Source organism: Dromiciops gliroides, chromosome 4 (genome assembly GCF_019393635.1).
Source record: "Dromiciops gliroides isolate mDroGli1 chromosome 4, mDroGli1.pri, whole genome shotgun sequence".
In the NCBI taxonomy this organism is placed as follows: domain Eukaryota; kingdom Metazoa; phylum Chordata; class Mammalia; order Microbiotheria; family Microbiotheriidae; genus Dromiciops; species Dromiciops gliroides.
The window spans coordinates 471,975,853-472,002,788 of record NC_057864.1 but is presented as its reverse complement, the minus strand read 5'-3'; the positions used below and the strand labels follow the sequence as shown (position 1 = coordinate 472,002,788).

The 26,936-nt window shown below is 41.9% G+C and overlaps 1 protein-coding gene across 6 annotated transcripts in view; it reads left to right on the top strand.

Moving 5' to 3' along the window:
- Positions 1-26,936, top strand: part of AUTS2 (activator of transcription and developmental regulator AUTS2) — a 1,257,436-nt gene that overhangs the window by 978,331 nt on the left and 252,169 nt on the right. The window lies entirely within an intron of this gene.

The following is a 26,936-nucleotide window of genomic DNA, read 5'->3' as shown; positions in this document are numbered from 1 at the left end:
TTCAGTGTTTTAGCCAGGAAAACTTTTGGTTAGACAAGGCTGTTGTGCTTGGAGAGCGGAAGCTTTGTTTTTACTTTGAAATCATTCTCTTGGCAGAGTATAGAGAGCAGGAGGAGGAGAGGAGGCAGCCTTTGGATGGGGGGGGCGGGGTTAATAAATGAGTGTGTGTGCGGGTACGTGTGCATGTGCTCGCGCACGCGAACACACACACACACACACACCCCGAACCTCCATTTAAGAACCATCCAGTCTTCCTGACTAACCCCCCAACTGACTGAGATCTACAGCTTATATGTGATTAATTTTTCATTGGGTGGGTATCGTTTTTCCAGACAAGCTAATTAAAGTGCTGGACAGCGGAGGTTCCATCCTGTGTAGTAATGAAGTGGCAGGTCTTAGGGCTTTCTGTAGGACCAAGCAATGACCTGGAGAGTAGAAGTCAATCTGAGCATCCCAGCAAAACAGACATAGCTAGCCTCTGCCTGATCAGACCAGAGCCGGAAGACCTCAGAGGCCAGTTGGTCCAATCCCTATATTTTTCAGGAAACTGAGGCCCAGTGGGGTTAAGTAACTTGCCCGAGGTCACATTGGCAGTATCATAGATCTAGAACTATAAGAGACCCCAGATACCATCCATTCCATCCTAGTCCAATCTAATTTATATATGAGGAAACTGAGTCTTAGTGGGGTTATTTGCCCAAGGTCATATAGGTAATAAGTATCATAGAATCTTATCTAGAGTTGGAAGGGACCCCACAGGCCAATCTAGTCCAACTTTCATATTTTACAAATAAGGAGACTGAAGTGCCAGGAGTTAACTGAGTTGCCCAAGGTCACCCAGGTATGTAAGCATCTAGGCAGATTCGGAACCCTGGTACCAAGACTCTCAGTCTGCCTCACATCAGCAAATGTAATTCTCTTTTCCTTTGTAACATCTAGACAAGAAAAGGGCTAACCATTGGTTTTCCCTTCCTTACTCTAGTTTTGACTTTCCTTTATCTTTATCTGTAGACATCCAATCAGATTGTAGACATCAAAACAGATTATAGTCCGTTAGATTATAAACTCCTTGAGGGCAGGAACTGTCTGCCTTTTGTATCTGAGTGTTTAACACAATAATAAATGCTTAACAAATGTTTATTGACTATTTATTAACATCTTAAAACACCATCAGTGTTTCTGGATGGATTCCAGCAACCCTTGACCACCCCAGCACCCCCACTTTCTTTCCCGTTAGTGTAAACTAGCCCCTAACCCAACTCTTTGCTCTACTGTTTGTCAAATCTGAAGTCTCTCCATTCCCTTCCCATTGAGTGGTATGGTTACTGCTCTGAATTAATCAGCCACCATTTATTAAATACCTTATATGGGCCAAGCACTGATCCAGGCACCAAGAATACAAAGACAAAAACAAAACTCTCCTTGGCTGCAAGGAATTGACATTTTATGGAGAGAGACATGTACTCTGAAGGTGCCATTATTTTGCCCTATGAGCCTGGCTCCATTTTCAAACCATAAATCAGTCAATCACCAAGCTTGTATTAAGTGATTACTTTATGCCAGGCACTCTACTGAGCACCAGGATTGAAAGGACAAGCAGAAACAGCCCCTGCCCTCAAGGAGCTTACATTCTAAACATTTATTAAAAACTTTCTGTATACAGAGTATGCAGCTGGATCTTGGACAGTTTGGATCCAATGTGATCCCTGACCTGAGGGACAAATGGCCATGCTAAGGATATTCTATGACAAAAGCACTGGATGACTATAAAATAAGACTGCTGTGTGAAGGCCTGTATGAAGCTTTTCCTGGTCCCTTCTTCCCCAGACTTTCTTGTATTTATTTCTTATATATGTATTCATCGACCCTTTGTCTCTCCCTTTATTGAGGACAGAGACTGTTTTTATGTATCCCCAGTTCCTGGAACAGTACCTGGTACATAGTGATTCTAATCAGATGCCTTTAGAATGATTTTAATTGATTAATAATATTTTTTATTAATAATCTTAATAAAATAGGGGCGGCTAGGTGGCACAGTGGATAGAGCACCAGCCCTGGAGTCAGGAGTACTTGATTTCAAACCTGGCCTCAGAAACTTAACACTTACTAGCTGTGTCACCCTGGGCAAGTCACTTAACCCCAATTGCCTCACTAAAAACACACACACACACACACACACACACATACACACAAATAATCTTAATAAAATTAAATGGTAATGTAAGGTAAGAGGGGAAGGTCATTAAGCAGGATCCTTATCAGACTGGAGGGGATGGCCTTTGAGATGAACTGTCAGAAACATAGGGTAGGAATCTAGGAAGAAGGGGATGGCATGCCAGTCACTGGGGATAGCCCGAATGGGCAAAGGCATGGTGGCACAAGAGTTTGAGGGACAGAGATGTCTAGTTTGGCTCAGTCAGTCATTAGGCAAGCATCACATGCCTCCAATGTCCCAGGCTCTGGGCCAGGCACTGGGACCATAAACACAAAGAATGAGTCCATCCCCACTCTTGTTCTTGTTCTGTGGGGAAGAATCACTGATTGATATTGGTCAGTTTAAGGACCGATGGGGATGATCTGAAAGTAGCATGAACTCCACGAAGAAAGAAGAGGATGAGAAGAGGAAAAGCAGGATGCTGCCTCATTGTTCCCTCCAGGAAGGCAGAGCAGAGGAATTCATCCTTGACTTAGGAGCCGCTGAAGATCTGAAGCTACAAGTATTAATTACCTTCTCTGTGCGGGTCCTGAAGCTACAAAGACAAAAGACGAGATGGCTCCTGCCTTCACGGGGTGTGTGTTCCATCTCCATTAGGAAGCATTGCTCGGAGGAAGTGTAAAGAGTGGGCTGCAATGGGGCCAACCAGAAATCCTTCTCTCCTCCATGCCTGTAAAATAAATACATCGTGTTTGCTCGACATTTGAAAGAAAAGAACAGTGAAGGGAAATGTTTTATGAGCATCAACTGTACTTGTACCTGAGAGATGAAAGCTGTAGGATTCAGAGCCTTGGAGGGAACGGCAGGCCCCCAAACAAAGCTTTCACAGCCCATGATCTGCCCCCCCTGTGCTCCTTGCCCTCGTTATCTCACAAGCACGTTGGTTCCTCCATCTGTTGCCACAGCTACCTGTGTTCCTTTATTTAAGCACAGGAGTCAGACCATGTGGCTGCTCTAATGGGAAATGAGGAGCCCCAGCTGCCAGGCCTCCTGCTGCCCATGGCCAGACCCCAGAGAGCCAAAGGGTCGCTGAAGATCAAGAAGCTGACCAGGAGCCCAGAGTGTCTGTAGTTAAAAAGGCAAGCCTCCCCAATGGGGAATCGAGCCCTAGCCTTATCCGGGACAGAAGGGGAGGGCCCCTTGCCGCTGCACTAATGACTGATTCCAGCGTTGGCTGGTTAGCGCAGTTGGTTGGAGCGCTGTGCTAATGAGGTCAAGGTCATGGGTTTGATCCCAGTCTGGGCTAGGGAGCTTCCCTCTGTTCCTTGGCCACGAATTGTGTGCCCCTGACCTTGGCCAGCTGTCTCAAAAATCCTGCCCCTCTCCTGCAAGAGAACAAGATAAGAGACGACTTAGCACAGATCCATCTTGACTAATAATGGTTTACCCTGATAGAGCCCTTGAAGTATTTCCTTATATCATCTCTTTACTTCAGCCCTGTGGGTTAAATACCACAGGTATTTTTATCCTCATTTTCCAGATGAGGAAACTGAGGCTTGGCCATGTTGTATGACTTGGTCACGAAGCTAACAAGTCTTGAAGGCAAAATTGGAATCCGGGTCGAGTTCTCTTTCCACTGTACCAAAATGCTTCTGCCTGAGAAGAAATCCATCCTGCTGTAGACCAGATTCTAATAGTTAGTCACTAATGCGTTCTTTGTATGCAAAATAACAACAGGCAAGCCAGGCACCGAGTTGTACCACTAGGACTGAAGGGACCACAGAGTAATCCTCATTCATTTGTTCAGTCCGTATTTGTGGGGTGAATACAAAGAAACCTAAACTTCTTTGAGCTTGTTCCCTCCTATATGAAATGAAGGATTTGTTCTAGCCACCAGATGCTCTCTGAGGAACGTTGAGTTCTAGGGAGGGCTTTGAATGTCAGGCTGAAGATTTTGTGTTTTATCCTAACGGCAGCGAGGAGCCATTGGAGATTTTTGAATGGGGAAATAACAGGCAGATTTGTGCTTTAGGAATGTCAGTTTGAGAGAGACAGTGTAGACAGAGCACAGTTGGGAGATTTGCTAAAGTCAAGGCAAGAATTGAAGGCAAAAACTAGAATAGAAGCTTGGTGAATGGAGAAAGGGGGTGGATGCGATTGAAATCATGACTTCAGAATCAATTGGATGGATGTGAGAGATGGGAGAGTAGAATCAAGAAGATGCTGGACCAAGTAATTAAGACTTTAAATAATGGGGAGCTTTTTAAAAGAGATCAGTAAACACAATGGAAGTATTGTTGATGGATTTCTTCTGGTGGTGGTATGCAGGATTTCGTAGGGAGGGAAGATACTGGAAATTAAGAGAACTTTTAGGAGGAGGTCATTGTGACGATCTAGCCATGGTCCAGCCATGAAGAGACGATGTGGTGGGGGCAGCGGGAAGATGAAGGCAAAGATGGCGGTCGTTGATGGCACAGAGGACAAATTAATAGAACTTAGCCACCAGCTGGCTGTGGGTGAGTGGTACTAGTTGGCATCTTATTAGAAGGTGGGTTCCAGGAGGCCAACCCTTAAAAAGTAGTGAACCAGAGAACTTATAAAGGTGATAAAAGGCTTGAGAAACCAGTCTGAGAAATGGTTATGGGAATGTGGTGGAATCATCTTGTAGAAGATGTAGCTGTGGGAAGACTGATGACCCAGTGACCTCTAAGGTCCAGCAACTCTGAGGACTCATTCATTTGCTTAATCCCCAAGAAGTAATTAAGTGACTGCTCTATGAAAAGCACCAAGGAGACAAATAAAAAATGAAACTAGGTCCCTGTAGCTGAGTCTTGCTTGGAATCCATCAACAAGCATTTTTAAGTGCCTACTATTTGCCGGGCACTATACTAGGCACCCGGGTTACAAACACAAAAGCAGAAATTCCCCTTTCCACAAGAAGTTCACATTTTATGATGAAAATCTATTGTGATGAAAGGAAAAGAAGTATTGAAAGAAATCAGAACTCTGCTCAGCAGAGTAAAACAGTAGCCCTTATCCTGGAACAGGGTGCCTGTGTGTCAGGTCCTCATTCTCTCTGTTAACTGCTGTCTCTCTCCTCAATTTACCTCATCTCATCTCTGTACCCTCGACCCAGTAGATGCTTAGCAAATGTTTCTTGAGTTGAATTGAAAGTGGAATTTTTGGAAATTGGAAAACTATATGACTTTATTAGCAGATGCTGAATAAGTCCTTGATGGATCAGACAGTATGGTGAATGATAATGATTTTTAAAAGTTCAGTGATGCTATGCCCTGGGTGACCCTGGGACTCTGCAGGGGGAAGGAAGAGGAGGCACAGGGAGTTTTTCCCAAGATTTGCTCAGAACCAGGCCTTGGAACATTCCAGAGTTTTATTTTCTTTCCTTACCTGCATTCAACCCCATGTGATAGCAATAGCCTGCCATTCCTGTTACTAGGGAGTCTAAAGGTTTACAAAATATTTAACTCCCAGCAACCCTGTGAGGGAGGTAGTGCAAAATATTATCATCTCCATTTTGCAGATAGGAAAAATGAGGCTAAGGGACTCAGAAGAAAAAGTGTGCTAGGTGCATGCTCACGTGATGGCCTCGAAATCAGGAAGACCTGACTTCAGAATTCCTCCTCACATATTTATTAGCTAAATGACACTGCGCAAGAAGTCATTTAACCTCCCACTTTACTCACCTATAAAATGGGAATAATAATATCACAGGCTTTTTTGAAGATCCAATGGGATAATGCAGGGGGGGTCCCCCAAAAGGCTTTCTGCAGTTTTAAGCTATTAAAATGAGCTTAATAGCTTTAATTTAATTAACTTAAGCTATTAAAGCTTAAAACTACCCAAAGGCTTCTGGGACACCCTGTATATGTAAAATGCTTTGATAAAGTGCTGTATAAATGTTAGCTATGATTGTTATTATTAATAATGTCTGGTGGAGACAGGATTCAAGCCATCAGTCAGTCTCCTGACTTCAAGTTCAGCCTTTTTTTTTCACTAAGCCAAACTGCCCTCTCTCTCTCTCTCTCTCTCTCTCTCTCTCTCTCTCTCTCTCTCTCTCTCTCTCTCTCTCTCTCTCTCTCTTTCTCTCTCCCTCCCCCCTCCCTCCTTCCCGCCTTCTCTCCTGCCCATGAATTCTCTCCTTCCCTCTCTCCTTGTATCTTTTCTCCTCTCTTTTTTCTCCCTCTCTCTTTCCCTTCCTCCTTCCCTCCCTCCTCCCCTCTCCCTGTATCTCTTCTCCTAACTCTCTCTATGTGCTTCTTTCTCCCTTTCTGTCTCTCTCTCCCTCACATACATCTCTTTCCCTCTCTGCCTGTATTTTTCTCTCTTCTTCTCCTTTTCTATCTCTCTTCCCCCTCTTACATACACCTCCTTCTCTCTCTCTCTCTCTCTCTCTCTCATACAGACACACACACACCACATGCCAACAGACCTAGCAGGCACCTGAGGAAGCAGCAGATGCATGTGGGTCATGCCTGGGAGCAGGCTCCAGGCCCAGCCACCCCTCAGCCGGCCCTCAGCCCCGTGCCCAACCCCGGCTGGGGGAGAGCAGACCAGGAGCCCCTCCCCCACCTGCAGCCTGGCTAAGCCACGTTGTTATTCGGGCAGCGTCGCCAGGCTTGTTATTGAGCACATGCTTTGCAGATTAGCCTGTTTGTATAGCCAATCGAACATGTGCTCCATCAAAAATTAAAGCATCCTGTTTTAAGGATGGAACAGGAGACATCAGCTGCCACTGTGTAGCAGACAAGGAAAGCCCCAGAGCCCATTACCATAGGTTACAGCAAATGTTAATCAGTGCCAGCAGAGTTAAATAATGCAGTTCGGGCAGATGGCAGCTACTACATCGACTCACAGATGTGTCCTCGAGTCCCGGAGGTTGCTGTATCACAAGAGTTGTCGGGAACAGTCAGATCTGATGCCGACTGTCGGTATCACCTTTTGTGTTTATGCCATATCTCCCAGCCGGAGGAGAGACAGTAATCAGTGCGGCTCCAGGAGCCAGAGAGCTAGAGGGAACACTGGGGGAGGGGGCGGGAAGCAGGGATGGAAGCCCCAACTCCAAGCCCTCTCACCACCCAAGGGAAGACTGCAAAGGGCAGCTGAGATTGCTCAGGCTGTTACGGGATAGGCAGGTCAGCATGAGGCTGAATGGGCACGATCCACCTCCAAAATCAAACCAGGCTGACTGACCCAACAGGCCTCACCTGCTGAACCAGTGAAGGACTTGGACCAATCAGTCAATCAACCAGCATTGATTAAGCACCTACTGTGTGCCAGGCACTGAGATTGGGGACACAGCATTCAAACAAACATACACAAAGCAAACTACAGACAAGATAAAGAGGGAATAGCTAAAAGAGAGGCAGTACTAAAATTAAGAGGGATTGAGGAGGACTTCCTGTAGAACGTGAGGGTTTAGCTGGAACTTATAGGAAGCCAGGGAGGTCAGCAGTCAGAGCAGAGGAGGGAGGAGTGTTCCAGATGCCGGAACGGCCATCGAGAATTCCTGGAGCCAAGAGATGGAATGTCTGGTTCCATCCAGTCATGTTGGGGTGTAAGAAAACTGGAAAGGTGGGAGGGGGATAGGTCATGATGACCACAGATTTGCTGCATTAAGAATTAAAATAATAGCTTTGTGAACATGGAGATGCTAGCAAAATTTAAGCCTTTCAAGGACAGGAACTGTCTCATTTTTAGTACTGGTATTCCCTGTGCCTAGGATACAGAGACAGTTAATAAATGCTTCCTGATTTGATTGGTGAGCAGGTCTCTTCATTTCTCAGTGCCCCTAAAATTGTAAATAGGAGATGAATTACTAATCTTCATTGGTAGTTTCTCTACCAGGGAATCCCCAGCACCAGTTCAGTCATTTTTCAGTCAAGTTGGCCTTTTTTGGACGCTATTTGAGGTTTTCATGGCAAAGATACTGGAGGAGTCTGCCATTTCCTTCTCCAGCTCATTTTACAGATGAGTAAACCAAGGCCAAGAGGGTGAAGTGACTTGTCCAGGCATGTCAAGAGAGAGGTGGCTAGAATTCAGATGCAGGTGAAAAGTCATGGGCTTTCAGAGTGTCATCTTCATGACAAGGACACTCTGCCTGGCTTGATTTGCTGAATTCCTCTTCCTTAGAATTCCATACATACACTAACAGCCCACCTAACCCAGGGGACAAGCTTCCTCCACCATCTGCCAATCAGAAGTAATGGAGAAGGAGGGAGGAAACTTCTGAATAGCAATCACAAAGTCATGCATTTTCCTCTTTTTCAAAGGGAGAGCCAATCTGAAGGCCCCAGATAGCAGTGTATTAAATAAGGCTATAAATTACAGTAGCAGGGTCTGTAGACTAGTGTAGACAGCAACTGGGGAAGTAGAAGAGAATAGAACGGTGTAGACCAGACTCCTTCATTTCTCTGCTTTCTAGTTCTTCATCCCAGCCATCTGTGGCCCTTAAGCAGGGTTAAATATCACTATGGTATATGTACTTCTAGCTTCTGAAGACATGATCTAGACCCAACTCACCATATAAAAAATAGTCCTAATTTTTAGAATTATCATTGATAGTGCTATGGTTAAAAGAGTTAAGTCTTAGCGTGCTATTTCTCCCATTGGACTACAAGTTCCTTGAAGTCAGGGACTGTTTCTGCTTTTTCTTTGTATCATCAGAATTTAATTCAGTTCCCGACACAGAACAATCATTTAATACATGTTGGTCAATTGACTAGACCACAGCGTGTTAGAGCCGGAAGAGACCAACCACTTATTTTATAGAGGAGAAAACTGAATCTGAAAGATTCCAAGAGATTCCGAGATTCACCCGAGAACAAAGATAAGACAGGAGGCCAGCACTTGAACCCGGGTCTCCTGCTTCTTAGAGTCTGCTGCTCTTTCCATTGGTCACATTTGATTGTCGGTCTCGATGTCCCCGTTAGGGACTTGCTCCTCTTCACTCAATGTCAGCTTTTATTGTCTTAATTTTGATCGTGTGTAAGGACTGTGACAGAGTTTCATAATCTAGCACCAGGGAAATCGAGTTAAAAGTCACTGTGAGCTTGCTTCTATAATTGGAACCAGCAGGGTCTATTGCAAACACCAGTGGACAGAGAATTGGAAGCCCAGGCTCTGTGTCCCAGCCCTGCCATTGACTTGCTGAACAACCTTGAACATTCCACAAACTCTGGGCTTCTCCCGTCCCACTGCAGGCAATAAGGTAGAAGGATGTCAGCTCCCTGGGTGCACTCCAGGAATGGGGCCCCAGAAAGTTTAAACAAAACTATAAAGCTGAGGGAGGACATCACCTCCCGTGGTTAGTTACTTCTAATTTTCAGAAGAAAAGCGCTCAATTGTGATGGAGGAAACTCTAGGAAGCAGGTTCATAGAACCGGGGCTGGATGGGACCTCAGAGGCCCCTCATTTTATAAAGGAGGAATCCGAGGCCCAAAAAGTGACCCAAGGTCACACTGCTAAGAAATAGCAGAGCTAGAAGAGCCACTGTCCTGATCCAAGCCCCTCGGGTTGACACACAGGGTGACAAGAGGACCCCCTAAACCCCAAAGTTAACCCACTTGCCCAAGGTCACACAAGAAGTAGGCATCAAAGGCAAGATTTAAACCCAAGTTAAAGAACCGTAATCGCGTCAATCTAGAACTGGAACAGAACCTCCCTCCCCCCACCTCTTTTATGGATGATAAAACTGAGGCCTAGAGAATCCAGTGATTTCCTGTGTAGACAGTTTCAGAGGAAGAATGCTATTCCATTGAGACTTAGAATTAGTCTGTCTCACAAGACTATGGATGGCCCAGAATTTCAGTGTGATGGTAATTAGGAAGTGAATAGGTGAAGAGGACCCCCTTTCCTATCCAAAGGGGCCAGTTGGTATCACTCACTTTCATTGACACACACAACTTACAAGCTTGGTGGGTGGATGTGCGGATGCCATCCCCACTGCTAGAACCATCCTTCCTGACCCAGAAGCCATAACAGCTTACCTTTAATTCTCTGTGCGGAAGACAGCGCGTGAGTGAAAGGTAAGGATGTGCTGGAGCCGGCTTGCACCACCTCACAAGAACCGACTGTTAAATGGTCACTGTGACTGCTGCACCTCAGAAAGCAACAAATGCTACAAATAAGGACTCGATGTATTGTCTTAGCTTCTAGACATGAGAATGATGGAGGCAATGTTCATAACGCCAATGAACCGGCCCTGGAGTCAGGAGGACCTGAGTTCAAATCCAGCCTCAGACACTTAACACTTACTAGCTGTGTGAGCCTGGGCAAGTCACTTAACCCCAATTGCCTCACTAAAATATCTATCTATCTTTCTATCTATCTATCTATCTATCTATCTATCTATCTATCTATCTATCTATCTATCTATCTATCATCTATCTATCTACCTATCATCTATCTATCTATCTATCATCTATCTATCTATCAATCTATCATCTATCTATCATCTATCTATCTATCTTTCTATCATCTATCTATCTATCTATCATCTATCTATCTATCTATCTATCTATCTATCTATCTATCTATCTATCTATCTATCTATCATCTATCTATCTATCATCTATCTATCTATCAATCTATCATCTATCTATCTACCTATCATCTATCTATCTATCTATCTATCTATCTATCTATCTATCTATCTATCTATCTATCATCTATCTATCTATCTATCTATCTATCTTTCTATCATCTATCTATCTATCTTTCTATCTATCTATCATCTATCTATCTATCTATCTATCTATCTATCTATCTATCTATCTATCTATCTATCTATCTATCTATCATCTATCTATCTATCTATCAATCTATCATATATCTATCTACCTATCATCTATCTATCTATCTATCTATCTATCTATCTATCTATCTATCTATCTATCTATCTATCTATCTATCTATCTTTCTATCTATCATCTATCTATCTATCTATCAATCTATCATATATCTATCTACCTATCATCTATCTATCTATCTATCTATCTATCTATCTATCTATCTATCTATCTATCTATCTATCTATCTTTCTATCTATCATCTATCTATCTATCTATCTTTCTATCATCTATCTATCTATCTTTCTATCTATCTATCATCTATCTATCTATCTTTCTATCATCTATCTATCTTTCTATCTATCTATCTATCATCTATTTATCTATCCATCACCTATCTATCTATCTATCATCTATCCATCTATCTATCTATCTATCTATCTATCTATCTATCTATCTATCTATCTATCTATCTATCATCTATCTATCTATCAATCATCTATCTATCTATCTACCTATCATCTATCTATCTTTCTATCTTTCTATCTATCTATCTATCAATCTATCATCTATCTATCTATCTACCTATCATCTATCTATCTATCTATCTTTCTATCATCTATCTATCTATCTTTCTATCTATCTATCTATCATCTATTTATCTATCTATCACCTATCTATCTATCATCTATCCATCTATCTATCTATCTATCTATCTATCTATCATCTATCTATCTATCATCTATCTATCTATCAATCATCTATCTATCTATCTACCTATCATCTATCTATCTTTCTATCTTTCTATCTATCTATCTATCAATCTATCATCTATCTATCTATCTACCTATCATCTATCTATCTATCTATCTATCTATCTTTCTATCTATCTATCTATCAATCTATCATCTATCTATCTATCTACCTATCATCTATCTATCTTTCTATCTATCATCTATCTATCTATCAATCTATCATCTATCTATCTATCTTTCTATCATCTATCTATCTATCTTTCTATCTATCTATCTATCATCTATTTATCTATCTATCACCTATCTATCTATCATCTATCTATCTATCTATCTATCTATCTATCTATCTATCTATCTATCATCTATCTATCTATCTATCAATCTATCATCTATCTATCTACCTATCATCTATCTATCTATCTATCTATCTATCTATCTATCTATCTATCTATCTATCTATCTATCATCTATCTATCTATCTATCAATCTATCATATATCTATCTACCTATCATCTATCTATCTATCTATCTATCTATCTATCTTTCTATCTATCATCTATCTATCTATCTATCTATCTTTCTATCATCTATCTATCTATCTTTCTATCTATCTATCATCTATCTATCTATCTTTCTATCATCTATCTATCTTTCTATCTATCTATCTATCATCTATTTATCTATCCATCACCTATCTATCTATCTATCATCTATCCATCTATCTATCTATCTATCTATCTATCTATCTATCTATCTATCTATCTATCTATCTATCTATCATCTATCTATCTATCAATCATCTATCTATCTATCTACCTATCATCTATCTATCTTTCTATCTTTCTATCTATCTATCTATCAATCTATCATCTATCTATCTATCTACCTATCATCTATCTATCTATCTATCTTTCTATCATCTATCTATCTATCTTTCTATCTATCTATCTATCATCTATTTATCTATCTATCACCTATCTATCTATCATCTATCCATCTATCTATCTATCTATCTATCTATCTATCATCTATCTATCATCTATCTATCTATCAATCATCTATCTATCTATCTACCTATCATCTATCTATCTTTCTATCTTTCTATCTATCTATCTATCAATCTATCATCTATCTATCTATCTACCTATCATCTATCTATCTTTCTATCTATCATCTATCTATCTATCAATCTATCATCTATCTATCTATCTTTCTATCATCTATCTATCTATCTTTCTATCTATCTATCTATCATCTATTTATCTATCTATCACCTATCTATCTATCATCTATCCATCTATCTATCTATCTATCTATCTATCTATCTATCTATCTATCTATCATCTATCTATCTATCATCTATCTATCTATCAATCATCTATCTATCTATCTACCTATCATCTATCTATCTTTCTATCTATCTATCTATCAATCTATCATCTATCTATCTATCTACCTATCATCTATCTATCTTTCTATCTATCATCTATCTATCTATCTATCAATCTATCATCTATCTATCTATCTTTCTATCATCTATCTATCTATCTTTCTATCTATCTATCATCTATTTATCTATCACCTATCTATCTATCATCTATCCATCTATCTATCTATCTATCTATCTATCTATCTATCTATCTATCTATCTATCTATCATCTATCATCTATCTATCTCATATGTTGTTGTTGTTTTTTTTCCTACAGAAGTGGTTAAACTTTTGACAGCACATTATTGGTAAGAGGTGTCCACATTTCATACCAGGGTCACCGTAAGATCTGTTGTTGTTCTTGAGTAGTTTCAATGGTGTCCCACTCTCTGTTACCTCATTTAGGGTTTTCTTGGCAGTGCTGGTAGAGTAGATTATCATTTCCTTCTCCAGCTCATGTTACAGATAAGGAAACTGAGGTGAGCAAGGTTAAGTGACTAGCCCAGGGTCACATAGCTAGTAAGGGTTTGAGGGTGGATTTGAACTCTGGTCTTCCTGACTCCAGGCCCAGCATTCTATCGACTGGGCCACCTAGCTGCCTTCACCTTAGGAATGGACCATGCTCTCATAAGACCTTTCAGTCATTAGTTCTGTGTGCCCATTTGAGAGTAATGGATTACTTTCAAGTCATCTCAAATTCAGTCGTTGAATTCTCAGAGTTCAGTCTCTGAAAGTAATAGATTGAGGAGGGTAGAAACTTGACCCATCAGAGAAAACCATGGAAATGAAATCAGGATGGCTTGGAGGGGTGGGGAGAAGGGAAAAGGGTATAGAGTAGATAGTCATTTGTGTAGCAGGAGTTTGCAGTGTAGCAGGGGGTTTTGATTACAATACAAGAAGTCTTTGATTAATCACGCCTGTATTTATTATCACAGATTAATTGTGCTGGGACCCTTGTATAGCTCAGCTCCTGTCTAGGGGAGGGGAGGGTTAGCAAAACAAAGAGAAGAAATGACCAAACACTGGATGACATTGGCAACCCTGCCCTTGATGAGATCTGCTTCCCACCCCAGCATATGATGTTGGTTGACGGTTTATTAGCATTGACATGGGGTCTACAGCCTTGGGCCATGTAGAGAAGGAATCGCTGGAAAATGCTAGTTTTCTGGACTGTCCATGACATACTCTGCTCCATCAGAAAGAATGATTCCACATCTAGTCTGCAGGATGCTGTGTCAAAAAAAACCGAGATTACAGGATCATAAATCTTGAGTTGGGAGAGATCTCTGAGGTCATTGAATCCATCCTTTTCATTTTATGGGGCCCAGAGACGCCAACCAGCTTGTCCAAGATCACACAAGGAGGGAAACATGAGAGACAGGTTGGCAAATGAGGAAGTGCGGTTCTTAGTTTATTAGAATCATAGTTGGGGAAGTGTTCTACATGGTTATATTCCCTCAGAGAAATAAGTGTTCCACCCTTAAAATTGTAACGATAGATGAGTAATAAGAAGCAGTCTCACTCACCAGTGGACTGTGTGTTGGCCATCTTGGGATACAGAGAGCCTGCTCCTTCACCGTTCAAGGGAAGAAGAATAATAATTTCAAATGCAGATAGATTTCTGAGTAACTAGTTTCCTCTCTGTGTGTATTTTGGTGCTTGTCCCCAATTGTTATACCCCAGGAAGGATTTTGGCTGCTCGTTTTTTAGTAGAAAGCATTGAGTAAGATTTAAGCCCAATGTACAGTGGGTGATGGTGTTTCCATTAGCCTAATGCTTTTGCGGTTTCACTTGAGGTCATGAGTAGATTATTTTTGTTGCATTAGTCCATCAGCTGTCAGCTCTATCAATACCACATAATTCATTCAATACCATGTTTTTGTTTTTCTTTTTTTAAAAGAAGATATGCATGAGGCCATATCTTAGAACTTTATTTAGTTGATCACAGGGTGTCAGACTATCTCAATCTTCTTTATCCCTAGTATCATGAGGGTCACTTATGGCTCAGGCATGATCTCGTGGGCTCAAGTAGTGATTAGGCAAGTATATTTTTCCCACCAAGAAATATGGAAAAAAGTAATAAATCCTCAGAGTGTCTTTAATGTTGCCCTTCAGAGGATTAAAGTTTGTTCTTGACATGGTCCAGGAGATGGAGGAATATGACTGATGTTGTCAGCCTAATGAATTCTTCATAGGGAAACTCACTCCACAAACTAGATTCTATCCCATCTATAACTTAGTTGATAAGTCTTGGGAATTTCCTTGACACCCAGAGATAATCGACTCTCCTAGGGTCGTATACCTAGTAAATGTCTGAGGCTAGATTTGAACCCAGGTCTTTCTGACTTCAAGAATGACTCTACACTGTGACGCATCACATCCATTCATAGAAGCTAGATCTGAATTTGTTTTTTATTTGTTTGTTTGGAGTTGATTTCATTAAGAAGTCCTAATGAGGGAATCCCTGCTGTCAAAGCAGAATGGCACCTGCTATGTTGCTTAGAGTCTTAGAAAGCTGTGTGGGACATGGAGAGATTAAGATTTAGAGGCCATCACATTCAAGCCCCTTGCTTTACAGATGAAACTGAGTTTCAGTGACTTATCCAGGTGTACATAGTTAGTATAAGTTAGATTTGAACCCATATCTTACTGACCCCAAGGCTAGCACTCTAGCCACTAATCCATGCTGCCTCATGTTTTATCTCTTATTTAATAATATTTTTTAAAGCAGCCCTCTTAGAAGGGGCCATCCTTGAAGCTACATTGAATTAAATATTAACAACTTAAATGTATGACATGGGAATTGAGTTCAACAAGCATTGATTAAGTACCTACTGCATGCATTATACATCAACATTTTGATGGATTCCTGATCCCATCAATGTAAATATCCCTTCCAGGGATGAAAAACTCTTGGGGAAGCAGAACAATTGCTAAATTTATAGTTGATGTTCCGGGATTTGAATCCTTTTTCTGCCGCTTATCATGTATATGATTTGGGGGATGTCATAAGACCAACAGAGAGGCAGGATGATGTAGAAAGTATTGTATTAAACATAATAAATAATTGGGGGAAAACAATCTATACAAAATAGAAATTCATACACACACACAATGTATTTTCTGGATCCCGCTGTAGCACTCTTACTGGCTTATCTGGTATTCTGCACTGCCGTTACATAATAGACCCATTTTCCTTCCCTCTCTGATACAGTAGGGAAAAAAACAACACCAGGTGTATTTGACATTGGAGGACCTGAACTCAGGTCCCAGCTCTGATATTTATTATCTGCATGGCCTTCTTATGCCTCTGGTAAAATGAGGAGGTTGGTCTCCCCCGTTCCAACTCTAGGCCTCTGCTATTATCATTGGACATTCCCTTGGTGCATAATGTATATAATGTTATCTTCTTGAACAAGCCATCATTGTTAACACACTGCCACTGTGGGACACCTGCCTTCTGGGTGATTCTTGCACAACACCCCATGATTCATAGCCACCTACACTTGATAAGACTGATAGTTTTCACCTTTGTACCTGATAGACAGTGTCAACCAGCCAACAAACACGTACTTAGCCACTACTCTGTCTTTTTTTGTGTGTGGGGGGGGGCAATGAGGGTTAAGTGACTTGCCCAGGGTCCCACAGCTAGTCACTGTCAAGTGTCTGAGGTCAGATTTGAACTCAGGTCCTCCTGAATCCAGGGCCGGTGCTTTATCCACTGTGCCACCCAGCTGCCCCCACTACTCTGTCTTAGGTAGACACTGTGCTAGGTTCTGAGCACACAGATGTCAAAGTGAAGTCGTCTCTACCCTCAAGGAGCTCACATTTCCTTAATATACTACAGTGTACGCGATCATTCCCCCATTTTTGGATGTCTAAGTTGCTCCCTGAGTTTTGTTTCTTTTTTGTTCTTTTGCAGTTGAAAACAATGCTGCCGCGAACATCTCTCGACAGCTTCTGTTTGGGTTTGTTGTTGTTGGGTTGGGTTTTTTATGACAATTACACGCATAGTCCCAACAATGGAATTAGGCTAAACACCCTGGTTATTTTTATAACTTCTAACACATATTACTCTATCGCTCTCCAGAATACTTCTACAGGTACGATTCTACTAGTAATGAATGTTTGCTTGTTTCTCCACAGCCTCACCTGCCCATGTTTCCTCTTTTTGTAATTTGTTTTTGCCAGTTTGTTGGGTGTGAGGGTCTGCCTCAGAGTCATTTTCATTTATATCTCTTTAAATATTAATGAAGTTAAGCTTTCTTCTCTCCCCCCCCCAGCCAAAAAAATAATTGGTTATTTGTGTTTCTTTTTTTTTTTTTTTTTTAAAGTACCTGTTTAGATCCTTTGACTATGGATGTATTGTGACCTAGAAGTAAACCCCTTGGGTTCTTTTTGGACTTGTTCTCTGTTAAAAACAAAACAAAATGGGGCAGCTAGGTGGCGCAATGGATAGAGCACCAGCCCTGGAATCAGGAGTACCTGAGTTCAAATCTGACCTCAGACACTTAACACTTACGAGCTGTGTGACCTTAGGCAAGTCACTTAACCCCAATTGCCTCACTAAAAAAAAAACAAAAAAAACCAAACAGCAACAACAACAAAACCAAAATAAATAAATAAAAATAAAACAAAAAACTCAACCAAGCCCCAATAAAAAAGGGCTTTACAGGCTAGATGGTAAGACCCCTTTGAAGTTTTTCTTCAAAACCTACAAGGGGGGCAGCTAGGTGGTGCAGTGGATAGAGCACCAGCCCTGGAGTCAGGAGTACCTGAGTTCAAATCCGGCCTCAGACACTTAACACTTACTAGCTGTGTGACCCTGGGCAAGTCACTTTACCCCAATTGCCTCACTAAAAAAAAACAAAAAACAAAAAAACCCTACAAGGAATAGGAATAGGAAAGCTAAGGGGGAAAGGGACAATTCCTACACTTATCAACAAACTCCCCTGAGTACTAAAAATGTATTATAACTAAAGCCTGAAAAAAATGATTGGAGATGCCAGGTTTGTTTTGGGCAAATGGTACCAATGCCATTTTCTCGGAAATCTTAATCATGTTCATTCCTACTGACCATGACCCATTTTAGCAGCTAAGAGATCAAAACCAACTGCCCAAATCCTTTGTCCCATGGAAATTGATGAGGGAAAAATATACTTAAAACCCTTAAGCACCTTGGTTGATTTTCTTTGTATCCTGACACCAGATCCTAGATACTGCTGGAAGAGAGCTTAGAAACCAGCTAGTAGTCCCAGGACCCTCATTTTTCAGATAAGAAAACTGAGACCCAAAGGAAGGCCAGGGATTTGCCCAGTGTCACACAGAAAGTAAGGAACAAAGCTGAGAGTTGAAACCCAATTGTCTGTTTCCAAATCCAGTCTAGTCTACACTGGTTCTAACCTTCAAAATATATGTGTGTATCATACACACATACACACATATATACATATATTTGTATATGTATGTATATATAATGGTTGTGTAATACCTGTGTATGTATATGTGCGTATATCTACACACATATACATAGTGTATGAATGTATGTGTATATATATATGTATATATGTGTGTGTGTGTGTGTGTATATATATATATGTGTGTATGTGTATGTGTGTCTTAGATTGAATTGCAATTTTAAGCCTGGGGTGAACTGTCTGGAAAATATTTCTTTAAAAATGCACATACATTTACCTCCCCCAAAATCGCAACTTTTGGAGTAAAATAGTTTTAAGAGCATGAAATCTCAGCTTCAGTTCTGTAGCTGTGTTAAAGGTTTAACTGTTTTCCCAGTGTTAAGGCATCGCTGCCTTATCTCCTGAGCTTACTCAGCATGTCCAAAGTATTGGAAAACAGATGAATGATCAAGGATTTAGGAAGCAGCTCCCTCACCAAAGCCAGGGGGATATTGTTGAGAAGGGGGCAGAGGGAGGGAGAAAGCATGAAACTTATTTAACAAGAAAGATTCGAGGCAGGTAATCTACATAATATATCCACCGGCATTAAGACTGTCATCTCGGTATGGCATGTGGGTGCGGGTTTTGCAATAGCTGTCTTTCACTGTCGGTTCTAATAAAGAGTACTGGTCAGCTGAAATTCCCTGGGAGCGCAGAGTGATGTTTCGTGAACTGTGTGTGCCTGAGGCCTCTCATGCATGATTTAAACTGCTTTGTAAATGTCAATAGGTGGGAAAGCATTGGATCCCTTGTAGATTTCTCCAAATCCTTCAAGATGTATATTCCGCGTAGAAGCTGTGCTATGCTTTCAAGGCCACTGCCTTGTTGTTTGGGGCTTTTTTTTTTTTTTACACCTGCCTAACTTGGGGTTTAAGGTGTTGCCAGCAGCAAATTGTCAGTGTGTGCGTGACTTGCTCCAGTTAGCCAATGAAACCCTTCCTTTCTAAGGAAACCTTTGCCCCGGAGAAAACTCCATGGCAATCAGAAGCAGGAACACAGCTTGCATGCCGAACGTCCTTCAAACTCCAATGCTTCTGTGGGCATCTTTTTTTTTCCAGATGAGAATTTGGTTTGACTGAACAGGACTTTCAGGGGAAAGATCAAATATAGTAAGTAGCTGGCAATAAGCTGGGGGCAAAGGCCCTTTTTTGCAACCAAGGGAGCATCTGGCTTTTAATTAGGGTTATCCTGTTCAGGGTTATGATATTCCCAAGTCTCTCCTCCTTGCTTACATCCTCATCCTTTGGGTTTCTTTTTTCCCCTTATTTTCATTCCCTTTATCAGTCATATTTCTGAATGGACCCAGTGGCCTTTGAAATGGAGATTTAACAGGTTTTTATTAAGCACCTCCTCCATGCCAAGCACGTGGTTCGGCTTTGGGGATGCAAAGTATGAAAGATTCCCTGCCCTCCAGAATCTTACATTCAATATTAGTGTGCCATTATCTTTTAAATGAATAACCCTAATCTAAGAGATTTGGCTTAGTAGGGTTATAAAGGACCAGTCTTGGAGTTAGAAATCCCCCTCTGACTCATATTGGCTGGGTGATCCCGGTCAAATGGCTGAACCTCTCAATGCAACCAGACCAATCTTTATAAACATAAGATGCAGAGAAGAGGCTGATATTCATTGGTTGGACAAATTCCTCACTTGAAGCTCCCTTTACCAATGAAATCACAGGTCCAGTACCATACACATGACATACATATAACACACCTATAAATACATGCATGCATACAACACATATGTGCATAAGTATATATGTGTATATATAAGAATACATACATACCACCCTGATCGATTTCACAGTGGAATCTTGAGTATATTGCTTCTCTTTTCCATTTCTTCATCTATTAAATGTACGATGCCAGGGTTAGGCCCCATGCCTCCATTTCTAAAATGTTGTGATTTGTTTACATTTAAAATGCTGCACTTTCTTCATTTCTCATGTTGTTCTCGGTGCAGTTTGTTCCTCAGAGACGAGCTATAAAATCAGCTAATACTTTGTGAATATGATGACACTTGAATAGATCTGTGATTTCATTGTTGCAGGCATTCCTTCCCAAGATGTAGATTGAGATCCATCCATGGCTTCCCATCCTGTGAGACTCTTGTCCGTGTTCTCATAAATTTCCTTCTTTCCTTTTTTATATTGGGGAGGGGAGTTAACCCATGAAAGTGAAAATCAATGAACTGATTTAGAACATTTTTTTAAATTTGATCAAACTATCACAACAAACTTGGAAAGAGTTGTTCAGTCAATAAACATTAAGTGCCTACCGTATGCCAGGCATCCAAATGTCCTCAAGGGGCTCACAATCAAGTGAGGGAGACAGCATGAATATATAAACAAGTACATGATAAGGTAGAAATTTAGAAGGAATAATAATAGTAGAAGAAAGGCACTAGCATGGAGGGGCAGTCACCCAGCATGACCCACGTGAGTAAGTTTATTCCAGGCAGGCAGCAGGACTCGTTTTTCTTGACAGACTAGGACAGACTAGGGAGCATTTGGCCCTTATTTACAGTAGGAGGGTAAGTTACATGATCACTCGGTGACTGTGCCCGAAATACATACTGCCTGCACGTACGCATCGCCATTGCCCAACCCAAAGGCTGGTTTGGAAGTCAGCTACCTGGATTAGCAGGAGCTTTGAAGCTGTGGCCTCAGCGGGCTCATATTCCATTGCTGCTGCTTTCTGACCATTAAGGGAGCCCATTCCAACTCGCTCTTAGACCTGACCTCAACATTGCTTTCTGTGGCTGTTGACAAATTTTCAGACATCCAGGTTTTATCGGCGGAAGCTTTGAAGAGTGATGAATGGTTCTTGGAAGGGTTTGGTCCTCACCATAAAATGTCACCCGGCTCATTTATAACTCCACCATGTCCATTCTGTGAGCCTTGCTATCACCACGGTCTATAGATAACTCGTCCTCATGATCCTTCTTTTTCCCCAAGTCGTTTCTGCAGCTGTCCTCGATGAAGACCCGGTTGACATATATAATGGCTATCAAATGGAGAGGTCCTTATTTTATCGCTCTCTATGTTTCATCCTTGGCAAGTCCCCACGGGCCGACCGAAATAGGCGGCAGGCGCCGTTATGGGAAAGGTGACTCTGCTCAAGTTCCTGTGCCCCGAGGACATTATGAAGTGCTAGAGAACCTTGTTACATCGTAAAGTTGGTTCGAACCAATCATGGTCGAATGGCCATTACCAGTGCCAAGAATGTAAGTCTTGTAAATTCTCGTCCATAAAGCTGCCCTTTCCCTTCCATTATATCATGGACCAAGGCTTCTGATCTGGCAGGGGCCTATATCCCACAGGCCGCAAAGACTAAACAACGCCTTTGCTGCTCCATCCCCGTCCCCCTCGGTGGCTCATGGAGGCAAGTAAGACTGCTATTTATAGATTTACTTTCTGCCTCTTGAGTTCAGCACAGTCAGTTTTGACACACTGTCCCAGTAATCTGATCAACCACGTTGCTTTTAAATGAAGGTCTAGGCCTTGGCCTCTGCAGAGAGGGCGACAGCTGTCAGATACAGATAGTAGGCTGCAGATCCTGGCTGCTAAAACCCACTCATTCATTCCTGTTACAGATCATTGCCCACAGCTTGAAGCCGTGTGCTTTACAGTCCGCCGATTAGTTGGCAAGAAATCTACATACTGTATTAGCAAGGTCAACCACTGAGATAAAGGCTCAGACTTAAACCCAGCTGAACTATTTTTAAACTGATAGCTATGTGTTAAGATTGGTTATTCGGGAAGGTCTTGCTCCCTACCCCCGGCTTCCTTTCTTAATTGTCTCTTTAAATAAATAAAATCATTATGGTGGGATGTAATGGAACCCTTCAGTGGAATTAATGGAAAATCACCATTTCGACCCCCCTTTTTTTTTTTAACCTTTCTAAAGCAACTGCCTGAGAATGGCTCTTCTTGGCCCCTCAAGGAAGCACCTTAGGGGTAGGTAGCATTGTTAAAATTCATTGCTTGTCCTAATCAAAATGAGTTTGGGGAGCTCAACCCAGTACTTACTGGATGAAAGTGGATTTTATACAAGTGCTCTTTGGCCATGAAGAGTTGATTGGGTAGGCCCGTGGCCTAGAGAGAGAAGAGTTTCTGAAAGCACTGAAGTCCAAATTGCCTCTCACTTGCTTCAGTGAAGATGTGGGTGGGATAAAGCCCATTTTGTGTCATCCTGTCTGGCTTATGGATTCTGATCCTCTGACTCATCTGTTGGCTCGAGGGCTGGAAGGGACATCAGAGGCCGTCTAATCCAACCCCCTCCTTTTGCAGAGGAGGAAACTGAGGCCCAGGGAAGCCAAGTGACCCATAGGATCATGGTTTAGATACGGAAGGGAGCTCAGAGGCCGTCTAAGTCAAGCACTCTTCTTTTACAGATGAGGAAACTGGAGGCCCACAGTGATAAAGCAGCTTGCCTAAGATCATATAAACAGGGTTAAATGACTTTCCCAGGGTTATGTAGGTTGTGTCTGAAGCCAGATTTGCACTCAGGTCTTCCTGACTCCAGGGCTGGCACTCTATCCACTGTACCACCCAGCTGCCCACACTACCCTGTATTTAAATATTTTACCTTTATTCTTTTCATATGTATTTAAGTACTTTTGGGGATCATTCTGTTTTGTCTTTGTCTCCTTAGTGCTTGGCAACTATTAATAATAAGTGTTGTTTGTCTGACCAGTTGACTGATTAGCTGGCTTCCTGGGGGGTTGATTTGGGGATGCCATCCACTGCCCTTCAGAACTTCACCATGTAAAAGATATGCCAACATGCCTAGCATTGACTCAGAACCCCTTACGAACCAGAGAGAGGCTTGAGCAACTGGATCTTTTTGTTTGGTTGGTTTTTGGTTTTTTGTGTTTTTTTTTTTGGCGAGGCAGTTGGGGATAAGTGACTTGCCCAGGGTCACACATCCAGTAAGTGTTAAAGTGTCTGAGGCCGGATTTGAACTCAGGTACTCCTGACTCCAGGGCTGGTGCTCTATCCACTGTGCCATCTAGCTGCCCCAAGGGACTGGATCTTAACACACCAGCTGTGCTACCTTAGGGAAATGTCGGACAGAAAAGCTGAGGGAAGGAAGAGACAAAGGACACCCCCCCACACTAGTTCTTTTCTGACTTCTTGTAAATAAGGGAGCATCTGAGTGGCATCCCTGGCACTCCTGCCCATTTTTCCAACTGTGTGTGTATGTGTGGCATCCATATGGAAGCTCACTTGCCCTTTTACTCCCAAAGTTGCTATCTCTGAGACAAAGCTGAGAAACCCAAATGTGGAAGCCCTGGGGAAGATGAGGCCCAGCTGCTGGGAAAGTGCCCCCAAGAAGCTCAGAAACTCTTCAGGGGAAACCTTTTTGGCATAGTGGCGAGGTTTTCTTAGACTTTTCTACCCTCCCATGCTCTGTGATCCAGCCACACTGACCTTCTAGCTATTCCTTACCCATAACACTCCATTTTCTAATTGTCTGCCTTTTCATTGGCTGCCTCACCCCATTCCTGGAATGCCCCCCCACCTCACCCTTGACCCCTGGCTTCCTTCAGGATAAAGCTCAAACCCCACCTTCCACAAGAAGTCTTTCCCAGCCCCTGCCACTCGCTGAGATTGCTTTGGATACATATATAGTCGTGTGCATGTTACCTCCCCTATTGAAATATGAACATTTGGGGCAGCTAGATGGCACAGTGGATAGAGCACCGGCCCTGGATTCAGGAGGACCTGAGTTCAAATGTGGTCTCAGACACTTAATACTTACTAGCTGTGTGACCCTGGGCAAGTCACTTAACCCCAATTGCCTCACCAAAAAAAAAAGAAAGAAAGAAAGAAATATGAACATCTGGAGAGCAGGGGCTGTTTTTGCTTTTCTTTGAATCCCCAGGGCTTAGCACAGCATCCGGATTACAGCAGGTGCTTAATAAATGCTTGATGACTTGATTTGCCGGCATACAAGTGCCCAGCTTTAGTCAACAAACTCAATTAAAGTCAGTGAAACTTGATTAAGTGCCTATCTCTCCTCTGATGCTTTCTGCTTACTTCACCTTGGGCAAGTTACTTAACCTCTATTTGCCTAGTTTCTTCTGCTGTAGAATTGGGATAATATGAGCAACTATCTCCCAGGGCCATCATGAGGATCAAATGAGATAGTTATTGTAAAGTGCTTAGCACAGTGACTGGCACAAAGTATAAGTGTTATTAAAATATTATTATTATTGTTGATTTGTCTACCATGTCTCTAATGCTTACTACCTTTGTGGCATTAGATGAGTTACTTAACCCGCATAAGGATGATAGATTTAGAGCTTAGAAGAGATCTTAGAGGGGCAGCTAGGTGGCACAGTGGATAGAGCACCAGCCCTGGAATCAGGAGTACCTGAGTTCGGATCTGGCCTCAGACACTTAACACTTACTAGCTGTGTGACCCTGGGCAAGCCACTTAACCCCAATTGCCTCACCAAAAAAAAAAAAAAGAATAATAAGAGATCTTAGAGATGAAAAAACAGGCTGAGTGTCTGAGGCAGGATTTGAACTCAGGTCTTCCTGACTCCCAGCCTAGTACTCTACCCTAGTACCACCTGGCCTCTCTTGGTCCCAATTTCCTTATCTATAAAATGAAGGAGTTGAACTAAATGACCCCTGAGGTCCTTTTGAACTCTCCATCTATGATCTATGTGCAAGGTACTGTAACCTGCAACCTGCAACCACAAAGGCAAAAACAACCCAAAACATTCCCTGTCTTCAAGGAGCTTACAGTCTGTTGGGATGTACAGAATATGCACAAATAAGTAAATGCAAAGGATGTACAAAATCATGTAAAATTAATTTCAAGAGGGGAAGGGTATTGACAACTTGGGGGATCTTAGAAGGCCTCATGTAGAAAGAGGCACCTGAACTGTGTCTTGAAGGGAGGGAGGGATTCTAAGTGATTGGAGGTAAGAGGGAGCAGATGTATTCCACAGAAGGAGGATGGATCCACCTGTGCAAAGACAAGCAGACAGGAGATAGAATATTGTGCACAACAAACAGCTCACTGCTCACTTTAAATATAACCAAGGGCTCAAGGGCTGAGGTAAGGCAACAGATATGAAAAGAAGACTAGAAGAGTAGTTAGGAGCCAGTAAATTCTAGGCTAAGGATGTTGTATTCCTTCCCTCTTTGCCCTTTGCATTTGTTCTGATATTAAAAATTGTTTTGGAGTCAAATTCCAATAAGGCATAGATAAGAAATCAGGAATTTCGTGAACTCACAAGTAAGCCAATTTGGGAGCTTTCATTTCCTAGGACTTCACTTGTTCTTTACTTTTCCTTATAAAAAAAAAGTAACATGATTATATAAAATTCATATTTTATATAATGCTACATACACACATATGAGAGAAAAGGGGAGAAAGGGGGAAGAAAGGAAAAGAAAGAAAAAGAAGAGAGGAAGAGAAAAGGAAGGAAAGTAGGAAGAAAGAAGGGAAGGAAGGAAAGAGGGAAGGAAGGAAGGAAGGAAGGAAGGAAGGAAGGAAGGAAGGAAGGAAGGAAGGAAGGAAGGAAGGAAGGAAGGAAGGAAGGAAGGAAGGAAGGAAGGAAGGAAGCAGAGAGAGAGGATGGAGAGAAATCTCAAGTCAGAAAGACCTGACTTTGCACCCCACCTCTGACACACGGACACATACCAGCTGTTAATCACCTCTCATTGCCCTCAAAAAACTTAATAAAGTCCTGCTGAAGTGCATTTGCTGATCTGCATTGGTTGAGGAAATTTAACTCCATGTATTTCCCTGTACCGTTGTGATCACGAATCTAGACAAATGTATGTAAGTCATAGAATCCTAAATCCAAAAGTCACCTGTCCCAGCTTCTCTCTCTTTTTTTTTTTTGGTGGGGCAATGAGGGTTAAGTGACTTGCCCAGGGTCACACAGCTAGTAAGTTGCAAGTGTCTGAGGCTGGATTTGAACTCAGGTCCTCCTGAATCCAGGGCCGGTGCTTTATCCACTGTGCCATCTAGCTGTTCCCACCAGCTTCCTCATTTTACAGGTGAGGAAACTAAAGCTGTGGCAGTTTAAATGATTTGTTCAAGGTCATATAGGCAGTAAGCCTCAGAGGCAGAATTTGAACTCAAGTTCTTTGAGGCCACAAGCATTCTTTCCCCTGTACCATGCTCTTGGCCCTAAGAAATCCTCTAGTCCAGAAGTTCTTTTTTTTTTTTTTTGGTCAGGGAAATGGGGTTTAAGTGACTTGCCCAGGGTCACACAGCTAGTAAGCATCAAGTGTCTGAGGCTGGATTTGAACTCAAGTCTTCCTGAATCCAGGGCCGGTGCTTTATCCACTGTACCACCTA